Genomic DNA, 13139 nt, shown 5'->3' on the forward strand with positions numbered 1-13139 from the left:
TCTACATTTTACTAAGCTGTTTATTTTGATATCGACAAAAAAAAGATAACTCAGTTTTCGTTATTAATCTGTTAGTTGAAAGTTTAAAAAAGTTGAATTTTCTGAAATTCTAATACGATTTTAATAGCATGTTTTATTAGTTTAAATTGTTGACTTTTGTTATTTGCTGCTAATTGTATACTGCATGATGTACTGTTTAAATTGCACTGTTTTGTTGTAAATGTTTTATTACAGACAAGCTAGTTTTGTAAATTTTTCTATTAAATGAAACTAATCTAAACTATTTCAACGTGAAACGATAATTGACCTCAGTGCTACTAAGTTTACACTTGCTTTTTTTTCGTTTGTGAATATTTTTTATGAATAAACTTGCTTCTAAATATTAATAAAAGCTTAGTTTAAACTCTATTCTGCTTATTGTTTAGTTTTAATCGTTTGAATGCAAAAAACTTTGCAACTTATGCATATGAACACAACATAGTTTTAAAAAATGGTTTTACATATATATTTATTTGGTATAAAAAACACTAAAATATTAAAAAGGATACTTAAGTTACGTTGGTGTTTCTAATAACGCTTGAGTTTGCTTTAAAAAAGCCTTTGCATACATATATATTACCTATGATATAGAAATCTCAGAACGAATAAAGAATATTTGTAGTAAGTTAGTGTTTTTTTAATCAAACTTATTTTTAACCTAAAATAAGCCAGACTTTGTTTAGCGCATGCGTCAAGTATTGGTGGATTTTCAGTTTTAGTCAGCTGCTCACAATGGTTTCTTTTGAAAAATTCATAAAAGCATTACTACTCTTTAAATTTTTGAAACAGAAAATAAAATAATAACTTAAATGGTGTAAATATTTAGAAAGGTATATTTTAAAAAGTTAAAGCTGTCAAACGAGATGGATTTTTAGTCTGTTTTGGTTTTAGCAAGTTCATTAAAACGTTGCATGAAGGCAATACTGTTGTTTTAAACTTTACAATTCTCAACGTTAATAATTATGTAAGCATTGTACTTAAAATAAATAAATACATAATCAAAAATTTGTTACAGCTATAATAACTAAGTAAAGTAATAATAGCTAATTATCAGTTGACATTTAAAAGTATAAGCAATACTAACTAAATAATTTAAACATACGTCAGTCATTTAACAAAAAAGTATTAATTAATTTAATTTAGCGCATCATCAGAATAAGCTTGCTAAAAACTGGTAGGACTTTAGTGTAAATTTAGTTATTTACAATGATTTTAAATGTTTAGCTAAAAATAGTTACGCCATAAAAAGTGTAAAAATCTTTTTTAAAGTTTTAAGTTAGAGTAAAGTTATACTTTGGTAATTTGAAGTTATTTTCAAGGCAAAATTGTTAAAATAAAAACATTTAAGATAGTAGAGATTTTACTTGAAACTATATAAAAAGTACATTACAAAAAACGTCACTATTAATACTAAAAACTCGCTGTTTATAAATATTCAAGTTGTTGAAATCTCGTTGTTTACAAAATTTCGGCTCGCGAGTTTTAATAAACAACAATTCTAGAACTGAGAGATGGTAAGAGTTTCTCGCTCTGGGTAGAATTTCGAGTCATCCATCAAGGTAGTTCTCAGCACAAACAGGGTTGTTGAGGAGGTGCTCTTGGATAGATGACTGTTCACCTTTCGACTTAACGTTTTTAAACCTTTTCAGCTTTTTCGTGACACGCTGCTATCGCTTGATGTGGAAACGTTGAGACGTCAGACCTACGTAATCGTTTCCTGTGGTCCTAATTTGTGGTCTGATGATCAAATTGGTATGATCAATACTTCTGAATAAAAGGTTTTAAAATAAGGAATCATACTTGTTTCTGTGTCAGAAATAGCTGTATAAAGTATAAATTGTGTCTAAAAATAGAAAGGTAAGAATAAGATGTTTAATTTTTTATTAGTTGATCCACGCTTTATACTGTTGTTACTTGGTAAACAGTACGCTGTTTTTAACAACATTATAAATTCCTGTGTATGTACTTTAGAACAATGTTTTAACGAACAAATAAGTTTTAACAAGCATCTTGTCGAGCAAACAAGCTGTTGACGTCACTAAAATTACGTCACTAAGATACTAAAAAGAAGACTTTGAAAAATTTGTTGCAAAACTAAAACGATGCAATTTCAACAGCGTACTAGTAGACTTTAGTGCTTTATTCATTAGATTTTTTATTTTGCATATTAAAACTTTGCATGTGACAATTTCTACTGGTGAAAATTACAGCAGAAATGTAGAGTTTTTTTATTTTATTAATTTTTTTTTACTATAATCTAATCAAGGTTTAGCTTTTAATTTTGTCATAATATATAGTTGGTTTAAGTATAGTAAGTTATATTAGGTAAACTTAATAGGCTAGCCAATTTCATGCTGCTTACTGTATATGTTAGTTTTCAAGTTCGCAGTCAGGTTTAGTAAAATACAGCCTTGCACAGTAATTTACTGCAAAATAAAATCTGTGCGCACTGAAGTACAAAAAAATTAAAGATTTTTTTTTTCAAGTAGTGGCCAAATACAAAAACAAGCAGTTTAAAATAGTTGTTTTATTTTATAGCTAGACTTTACAAAAATACGAAAAAAATTATTGAACAGGTAAGAATAACACGATTTATATTCAATGAAATAAATAAAAGGTTAAAAAAAAAAATATAGTACTGTTATTATAATAAAGTTACATAAAGGCTTACGTAGGTCTTGTTAGTAGGTTTATAAAAAAAAAATGATGAGAGTTTTTAAAATTGATTTGTTTCGAAACTTATTTTAAAAACACGTCAAAAAAATTTAAACTCCGCAAAAAAAAACAAAAACGTTTGTAGGTAATTAACAAGGTGACAAACCTTATACTTTTTAAAATTATATTATACTTTTAGAGGTGTGACCTCTTAAGTTTTATTTTAAGAATTTACTTTTAATTAATTTTTCATCCGGTTTTCAATACCTTGTTGTAAATTTTTGTTGCACATTTTAAAGACAAACTTTTTTTAATTTATACAATTCGATAAAAGTTTTCTTACAAACAATTATTTTAGGACACATGATACAGAATTATTTTATTAAAAAATAAAATTTTATATAAATTATTACACTAAAAGTTGTAGTTAAATAAAGTTAACTTTCTTAAACAAATAATTTAATATAAAATAGCTCTTAAATTAAAAAATGTTACTAAAATCCTTAATGCATTTATTAAACAACTTTATAAAAATGTTTAATTTACATATCAAATAGCCAGATTGAATTCGTGGGAAGAAAGGAATTTTAACTTATGGTATTTGAAACAAACTTTATATGCTTAATAACAAACTTTGTAAAAATTTTGGTTTTTAGATTATGTTTTGTTGGAAGAAAATATAAAAGTAGACATGTAAAATAAATAAAAATTTAATTATACTACCACAAATATGTTGTTCAAAGTAGATTTAATGTCTAAACAATTTTGAACGTTTTTAGATTGTATTTATTATTATGAAACAAAAAAATTGAAACACATTGCTTAAAAGAAATAGGTTTTTTCTTATATTTAAAACAACATAATGAATAAAAACAGCGTACTATTGTGTAAATAAATAAATAAATTACCTAAATGTAAGTAAATATGTATAAATTATGAATTTTAAATCTAAAATATGTAGCAGAACAGACTGCTTAATTTAAATCATTTTGATAAGGTTTTATATTTTTTGTAAATCGTATTTGTTGTAGATTTATTTTTACAATTATTCGTTTGAAAATAATATAGTGCTATGAAAACTAATGATTTATTTTTGTAAGATTTACAGACCAAGCAACATTAATTAACGTCCTATATAAGCTTTTTTGTTACAAATTAAAACGTCTATAAACAAGACAGTACAAAAAAAAAGTTTAATCTTGGTATAGAAATAACTACTTAAATTGTTTAACCGATTATAAAGTTGTTTATCATTTTTTAATTTTATATAAAGCATATAAATGTATTTTAGTAACTTAAACATGAGCCGTCCTAAATTAAGTATTAAAATAAAACAGAACAAAGTCCATAAAACCAAATTTAAAACCAACAAAAATTAGAAAAAAAACGTTCGACAAATTAAATTTGTAATTAAATGCAGTTGGTTTACACATCTGATTATTAGTTTGCATTTTTATAGAGTTTTGTACAGGTTTTTACTATTGTGGAATCTTAAATTTGTTTTATATTTATGTTTAATTTAGTAGTTCCAAGCTTTTTTCTTAAAAGAAACAAAAGTACATGTAATTCTGAAAGATAATACTAGAGTATGCAAAGTACATTTCTGACGATTTTTAGTTAAAAAAATTAGTAATTAGTTTGATTAAAAACTCCTACTTTGCAATCAACTATAGAACACATTAAATATCTTAATTTAAAAAGAAATGTTTTAGTTGCTTAATGGACTGTAGAGTAATTAGAAGGTTTTTATTCGTACTTAGTCTTTAAGAGTTCTATTAAAAAAAAGTTTTATAAGAATAAAAAATATTTAAACCAGTTTTTTATCAGAATGATTTAAGTTTCCTAATTAAATTTGTTTTCTTAAATGAATAAGTAATAGTCAATTATTACAAAACAGCTAGTAGTTAAAAAAAAATCCTATTTTAAAAGTACTTGAAATTTTTCATGAAACTTAGTTTATTTGTGATTTATTTAAGATGTTCTAACACTCTTGTTTTGATTAGCAATAAACCAAAACAAATATAGTTACAAAGTATGTTTCTAAGTCTGTACATGCTTGTTTTTGTTATGACATAAAAACTTTAAGACTTTTGTTGTTTTAAATCTAATAGCTAAACAGAACTATACAGTAAATTATTCTATCCAACAAAGTATATTAGTGAGGCTGCCAAAGATATTGTAAATCCCTACCTGTATGTAGAACCAATTTTCAGGATTTTTATTTGTTAATTATTATAGCTCTGTTTTTAGCATGAAAATAATTAGTTTATGTATTTAAATTCTTTTGTGTGTAAAAAATCTGTTGTATTTACCCAAAGTTTAATATCGACAATAGTTTTCCATAATTTACAGATTTCTTGTGAAAACAATCGCAAAATGGCTCGTGAACGCAACGAAAGAAGGAAAAAGTTGAAGTCGTTCAAGCGTGAAGAACTCATTGAACTGGAACGAAAGGTTAACAACATGCTGTCTGATTGTATTGCGGAGAACTTAGACGAGACCATACCTGCTGGATGGAAGAAAAAACACATTTGTGAGCATATAAGTCCCAAAGATAAAAAGTGTAAGGAACCCAAGGACGAGACGTCGGTTTTGGCGCGAGTTATGACGGCTGCACTGGTCCTGTTCGCCTTATATTATTTGTGCCAACCTCATTGGTTTGATTTCATTCTGATGTCTATCGCAGCTGTGCAATGGAAAATTGAGAATCAAGTCTTTCTAGCTGTTGCCGTTTTCGTTGCTGCCTTGTGGGAATTTGTGTGGAGCAGCTATTTGTTGATGTGACAACTTCGTTGTATGTGAAAGCAGAAGTTTTAACTACAGTAGGTGTCAGTTTCCAAATAGATTTTTTAAACGGTTTTATAATAGTAAACGTAGTAGCCACACTTTTATAAGTTTGGTTTATAAGATTAAATGTGCGTTTCTATACACACAAGCTTCTGTTTTTGCTTTTTGTAAAAGTTAAATTATTTAACCATTCTTTATTGCTACCTTTTTTACTAGAATCAACTTTAAATTTAATTCTGTGCTTATCGCGCTGAATATGCATAATAATAAAACTTTGTTCCATTAGTTTGTTTTAATTTGTAACTAAGTTTTAAGTGTACTTTTTCTTCTAGTTATGTAAATTTAATATGATACCGACATTTTAATTGTAACTTATTTAATAATTATTTAGAAGTCATTTCTAGATATAGTAATACCATCTAAATTTAGGATTTAAATCATGCAAAAAGGGGTTATTATAAAAAAATAGTAAGATGACCATGCTGTATAAAAAAAACTAAAATATAAACTAAACAGTTGTCCTAAAAACCTAATTTTAAAATATGTCACTGTCTGGTCATTTAGCCAACATTCCTTTTAATTTTCTCTGACAATACTTTCTTCAAGTTAAAAGTTTAAAAATTAATTTTACATTTTATACATTATATTTTACATAATATAGATATAACACCGTTTTTACGAATGCAAGTTATGTACATTAAGTCAGTAATACAATTTTAAAGCATAGTTTTCTAATATTTATTAATGCAACTTACAAGATTCAAGTCAAATTGCTGAGGTTTTAAAACTCAGTTAATTTAAATAAAGTTTCAAATATCTGTATAAATGTTAGCATAAAGTTTCTTAAAATGTTCGCTGTTAAGGAGAAATTGGTCTCTTTTGTAAAATTTATAACAATATATTTACAAACATTTTTTTTGAATCACTTATGTATTTTATTAAATGAAAGTATTAGTATATTCTTTCAATGCACTGAGCCGTCATACATTGTAAAATATATTCTTATGTTGAGATAATATTTTTAATATTTTTATTTGAATTGAAAGCAGATTACTTCTGGTTTTGTAATGCAGAAGTTGTTTGAATTCATATTACGACAATTCAAATTTTTTAAAAGTGTTCAAGTGGCCTCAACTCAAAAATTAGTGAATTTAGTAAAAGCTCGTGTAGGTTTAGTTAATAAGATTGTGAAAGTAAACAATAACAAACAAACATAAGAGATTTTAACATTACCTTATTTTTTAATTTTTTTAGCCATACCTCAAAAAGATTAAAAACTTGACAAGAAAACAAAGAGTTCGTAAGTTATTAAAAAGGGTACAAAACCATTTTTTATTTTCAAAATAAATTGTTATTTATTGATATATCACCTCTATAAATTTTTTTAAGAACTTGAGTTGTTGGAATTCGAATAATCGTGCACTTAATGCAAGGCTGGCCAGTATTGGCTAACTAATTTTGAATATCATATCAATTTTGATAAATAATAAAAAAGTGAAATTACGACCAGCAAAACTATTTTCAGAACAGTTTTGAAAGCTAACACTAGTAACTTGGTAACTGGGTTTTCAATATCTTTTGGTATATGTACGTTTTGCAATGGTTTAAACCATAGCAATTCTGTTTTTCGTAACTCATTTTCTGAATAAATTATACTGGTAATAGAATCATGTTTTTTATTTAGTTAAGTTAACTTAATGTTTACAATTTTATTTAAAGAAGCTTGTTGATAATTTGATAAAGTTTAATGGAAGTTTTTTCTATGAATAATTACTTTAGAAAACATGGTCAAAACTTCTTTGTTTAAAAAAACTAAAATGATAAATAAAGTATTAAATAAACAAACTAAGTTATGATAAAAGTTATAAGCTTCTTAAACTTATAATCTTACATACAGTAGCTATTAAATGAAAAATATTACTGTCATACGGAATGCAAATAATAAACCGCTATATAAAAATGCTTTATTTGACATTAAATAACTAGAATGAATTTATGGGTAATCAAATTTTTTTACTTTAAAAATTTTTTAATTTGAATTTTTAAGCTATTGGTATTTGAAACAACCTTTATATGCTTTATATCAAACTTTGTAAATTTTTTAAAACTCAGGTTTTGTTTTATTTTAAAAATATTAAGATAAAAATATATATTAATTAAATAAATATACGTCTACAATAATTAAATTTATTAAACTAATTAAATACTAACCAAATATAAATATTTAAGTAGACTTATAATAACAATTGTAAACTACTTAAAAACATAACTAAACTAGCACAAACTCGATTCAAAGAAAATTCTTTCTCTAAACAACTTTTAACTTTTTCAGATAACATACATTAATGTCAATTAAACTTATTTGTAAAAACACTGGTTAATGTAAAGGTTATTTTCTCATATTTAAGAAATTTTGATAAATTAAATAGTATATTATTGTATAGATAAATAAAATGTACTTAAATATGTATCAATTAGTACATACTGAATATTAAGTTCACTATATGTAGCAGAATACTGAATACATATTGTTTTAAATACAATTTAAAGATTTTTGTATGTTAAATTAAAAATATTATGAGTTGCTTTTTATTGTAAGCTTATTTAAAAAAAAAACAAATAGTTTTAAATAATAAAGTATCATGATAACTGATGATTTTTTCCTATAAGGTTTAGGCCCGAGCAATAGTAATAAAATATGAAAATAATTGATAAAACTATCTAGTTGCGGAATAACACGTCTATAAACAACACGATAAAAAACGACAATAAGTTAATTTTAACTTTGGTAATGAAAAAGCTACGTTAATTTAACTGTTTAGAAAGGGAACGGGTCAAGTATGCACGAAGACATTTGTGCACGAAGGTTCTAAAACGCACAAAGAGATGCTTTTGCACGAGAGTAAAAAAATAATAACAAAAAGAAACAGAAAAAAAAAGACAAATTAAAAAATTGAAAGAAAAATAAAACCAGACCGAGGTCAAGGGTTAGGGATAAAAGTGATAGAGAAAGTAAAGTTTATTGAACGACAAAAAAACGCTCAAAGTATTTGGTCCTAAGACCTAGTGCACGAAAAACTTTTTGTTACCGATTCGCACACTTTTCTATTTTATTTTCTTGTATCTTTTTTATCTCTGTTACCCCTAGCCCTTACTCTCGGTCGGTAACTGTTTTTTTTTTTTTTGTTTTTATTTAGCTTATCTCTTTTTCTAGTTTTTTCTAAATACTTTTTCTTGTGTTATTTTTTACTTTTGTTTTTACTATCACTAGTACCCCTAAGCCTTATCTTTAGTCGGTTAATTTTTTAAAGTTAATTTATTCTTTTATTATTTTTTTACTTTTTATTTTATTCTATTTAGTTTTCACTCTCGTACAAAAGAGATCCTCTGTCCTAAATTGTCTTTAGAAATAAGTGACCCCTGTGCAAAAGTGTCTTTGTTCAAAATCGTCCCTTCGTGCAAAAGTGTCTTTTTGTGCATACTTGACCCTACGTGCAAAAGTGTTTTTGTGCATATTGGACCTGTTCCCCTATTTAACATGTCTGTGTCAAACTGTTTAATTTGTTTATTGAAGTTTTTATGAATGTTTTATTAGAAAGAAACTTTAAGAATTGTCATTTAATATCAGCTGTCCCAAAAAAATATCAAAATAAACATAAAATAGAGTCCATTTAAACCAGTTAGACTAAGAGTAGTTTAAAACCAACAAAAAAATAAAAATGAAAAAAAAACGTTTTACAAAATAGAGCTGTAGTTATATCAATTTATACATCTAAATATTAGTTTGTCTTTAATAGAGTTTTTGTACAATATTTTTTTAACTATTATTCTCGCCTAAAAAAATATAATAAGCTTAAATTTATATTTTATATTTTTCTTTAAATTGATAGTTAGAAGTTTGTTTTTTTAAGCAAAAGTAAAAGTTCATGTAACAATGAACGTAATTTAAGGTGAAACACGTTTCGGTGGTTTATTAGTTAATGAATTAAAAAGAATTTGCTTGATTAAAAACTCCTACTGAACAATCAACTATAGAACATATCAAAAATCTTACTTTATAAGCAAAATATTTTTTATATTAGCTTATGTAATGTAACTATAACGTTGTTGAACACAGTACAGCTTAGTACTCAAACTTAAAAAACTTTAGAATAAAAAAAGATTTAGCTTTATACTAATAAAAATATTAAAACTAATTTACTTGGAATGATTCTAGATTACACTCAGTACTTAAAATTGATAAAAATAACTAAAAAAAATATCAGTGGTCACTTATTACAAAGCAACTTTTAGTATTTTTTTTAATTAAACTTCTCATTGTAAAGTTTTTGTAATTTTTGATTTAACTTAGCACAACTGTATGGCTTTTAGATGTTCTAAGACTTGTGTTTTGATAATTAGCAATAAAAACCACATTGATGGCATTGTAACAAATTATTTTTTTTGAAAAAAAATTTTGAAACAAACTTTGTCTAGTCAATTAAAAAAAGTTATTTCAGAACATGTTTCTATTAGAAAACGATACCTAAGGCTGCCTAAGATAAGCTATTGTAATTACCTTCCTGTTTCAATAACTGTATTGTGTTTGAAATACAAGTTGTTTTCCCAAATATTCAATGTTAATAACAATTTTTCCATTATTTTCAGTTTTTTTTCTGAATTCAATCAAAAAAATGGCTCATGAACGCAACGAAAGGAGAAAAAAATTGAAGTCGTTCAAGCGTGAAGAACTTATTGCACTGGAACAAAAGGTTAACAACATGCTGATTGATTGTATTGCGGAGAACTTAGACGAGATCATACCTGGAGGATGGAAGAAAAAACACATTTGCGAGCACTATCGCAGTCGCAAAGATGTAAACTGTAAGAAACCCAAGGACGAGACGTCGATTCTGGCGCGAGTTATGACGGCTGCACTGGTCCTGTTTGTTTTACACTGCATGGGCCTTTCTGATTGGTTCGTTTTCATTCTGATGTTAAGCTTCATAGTGCAAAGGAGCATAGAGGAAGCTGTCTTTCTAGCTGTTGCCGTCTTCATTGCGGCCTTCATTGTAGGAGTTTGTGTGGAACAACACCTGAAGCTGCTGATGTGACGAGTTCTATGTGTGAGGAAAGAAGTTTAAACTGCAGTAGTGACGTTTTATTGTTAAGTTGTATATTACTTAGTTTAGTGTTTTTTATTTATTTAGCATTAAAACATTGTTTAAAATCTATAGAGAAGCAAACGTTGGAAACCATTTTTAAAATTATAACTTTTGTTTACGAGAGTAGTTAATGTGCTTTTGATTATACATAATGTTTTTCTTTTATTTTCATTATATAAGTTATTAAATCAACACTGCGCTGAATAATACAATAAAACAAACAAATTACAATCTTGTCTTCTATAAGTATCATAAGTTCTTAATAAAACATTTTGAACTATCAGGATCTTATAAATTTGATTTAAGACAGTTCTTGCGTATATATAATATAATTTTCGGAACAATAATTTTTACCATTAACTTAAATTATTTAACTTTAAACTCTATCATAGTGTATAGTGAGTTTGTATTAGGTGAATGTTATAGGCTAGTCAATTTCTTACTATGTATAATAGTATTTATGTTCACAGTCAGGTTTAGTAAAAAAAAAATTCTCAGTAAATTACTGCAAAATAAAATCTGTGCACACTGAATTACAAAATTACTATAGAAAATCTTCTAAATTGTGTCTTAATACAAACTTAAATAATTGTTTTATACTTAATCTGGACATATTTAACAAACAAGTAAAAAAGTCATTTGTAAAACAGTTTATTAACTTCTACGCGCACTAGTTTGCACGTAAGTATTAACTGAGTTATTCTATTCATAAAGAAAGATTTTAACTTTCTTTGTAATTTGCTTATAAATTGTTCGTTAAGCTAAATTTTCTAACTCCCTTGTCAAACGTTCAAACAATTTTTTTAGATTTTTAACTATAAAAACTTTGTACATTAGCTTAAGGTTATTTAAAATAAAGCATTAATAATTTATAACGAAGATGAAGTAAGTTTTTAATCAAATTGTATAAACTTTATAAGTGTGTAATTTTAACTTCTAGTACTCACTAATTTTCTAACTAAGTTCCAAACTAGTAAAAAACCTGTACAAGACCCTATAAAAATACAAACTAATAATTAAATGAATAAACCAACTGTTTTTTACTTTTTTTAATTTTTGTTAGTTTAGACTTGGTATTATGGACTTTATGTTATTTTATTTTTAAACTTGTTTGGGGATTTTTTTAAACTCATGTTAACTTACTATTCTCGTGAGTTTTTTTTTTTTGTGAAAAACTTGTAAAATAATTAAATAAATTTACGTAAACGGTTTGAAACAGCTACGTTTAGCTGAATAAAGTACACCTGTTTACTGTATATAAAATCAAAATATGATAAACAACATTTTAATCAGTTGAACAAGTTAAGTAGTTAAGTCATTACCAAATTTCAATATTTTTTTGTATTGTCTTCTTTATAGATGTGTTAATTCGTAACAAAAAAGCTTTTACAGACCGTTTATTAATTTTGTTTAAACTATAAATAATACAAAAAATAATCCTTCAGTTTTTATATCGCTTCACTATTTCAGACAAATAATTGTAAAAACAAATCTACAGTAAAAAACGACTTAAAAAGTTTTCATTATAGTTCAAAAAAACATAAAAAATTTTGAAAAACGTAATAACATATCATCAGATAGCAAAAATATTTATTTTTTATAATTTTTCTAAAAGTAGTTTGTTTGGGTGTAGTTTCACTATTTATTGTTTTATTATTTTTCATAACTGATGTAACATTCATAAATAATTGACTGCATCAACACTGTCAATCTCTGCATAAAGTGCGTGACTGTTCAAATTCAGACAATTCGAATTCTTAAAAATAAAACTAAAGAGGTCACATCTTAAAAAGTATAATCTAATTTCAAAAAATAAAAATGCGTTATTCACCTTGTTAATTACCTAAAAAAAAATTTTTGCAGAGTTTGAACAATTTTGAGGTATGTCTAAAATAATTATCGAAATATGCAATTTTAAAAACTCTCATCCAGTAATTTTTTGTTTTATTTATTTTTTAACTTTATAATCTTATTAATTAGACCTACATAAACCTTTATATTACTTTATCATTACTTTATTATTATAATAAAAATATACTACTTATTTGAGCTGTGCCCCTTAAAACATTTTAATAAATCTGAATGTGTAATTTAAACTATCATGTTAGTACAAAACTAAAAGTACCTTCCTTTCAATTCAAGTAAAATTATTAAAAAAATTATCTCAACTAAAAGTATTTCAAAGCTTTGTGAAAGTTCACTGTATCGATTCAATATATTACTGTTGCAACTTAATAAAATTTAACATACTTCTTTTAAAAAGCAAAATATAAAAAATATTTTGTTGTTATTGCCCTCTGATAGCGAAAAATATTTTAGCACTTTTAAGAAACCTAGATCAAACAGTTTTATAGATATTTATAACTTAATTTCAAATAAACTTAGTTTTTAACAAGCTTGTACAAAGAATTATAAAATATTAGATAACTATTATTTAGAAAGAATTATTGACTTTATATACATAACTTGCATTCGTAAAACATAGTTATAAGTTTGTATATAATATAAAACAAA

This window comes from Thalia democratica, chromosome 2 (assembly GCF_965202585.1).
Source record: "Thalia democratica chromosome 2, ktThaDemo2.hap1.1, whole genome shotgun sequence".
NCBI lineage: Eukaryota > Metazoa > Chordata > Thaliacea > Salpida > Salpidae > Thalia > Thalia democratica.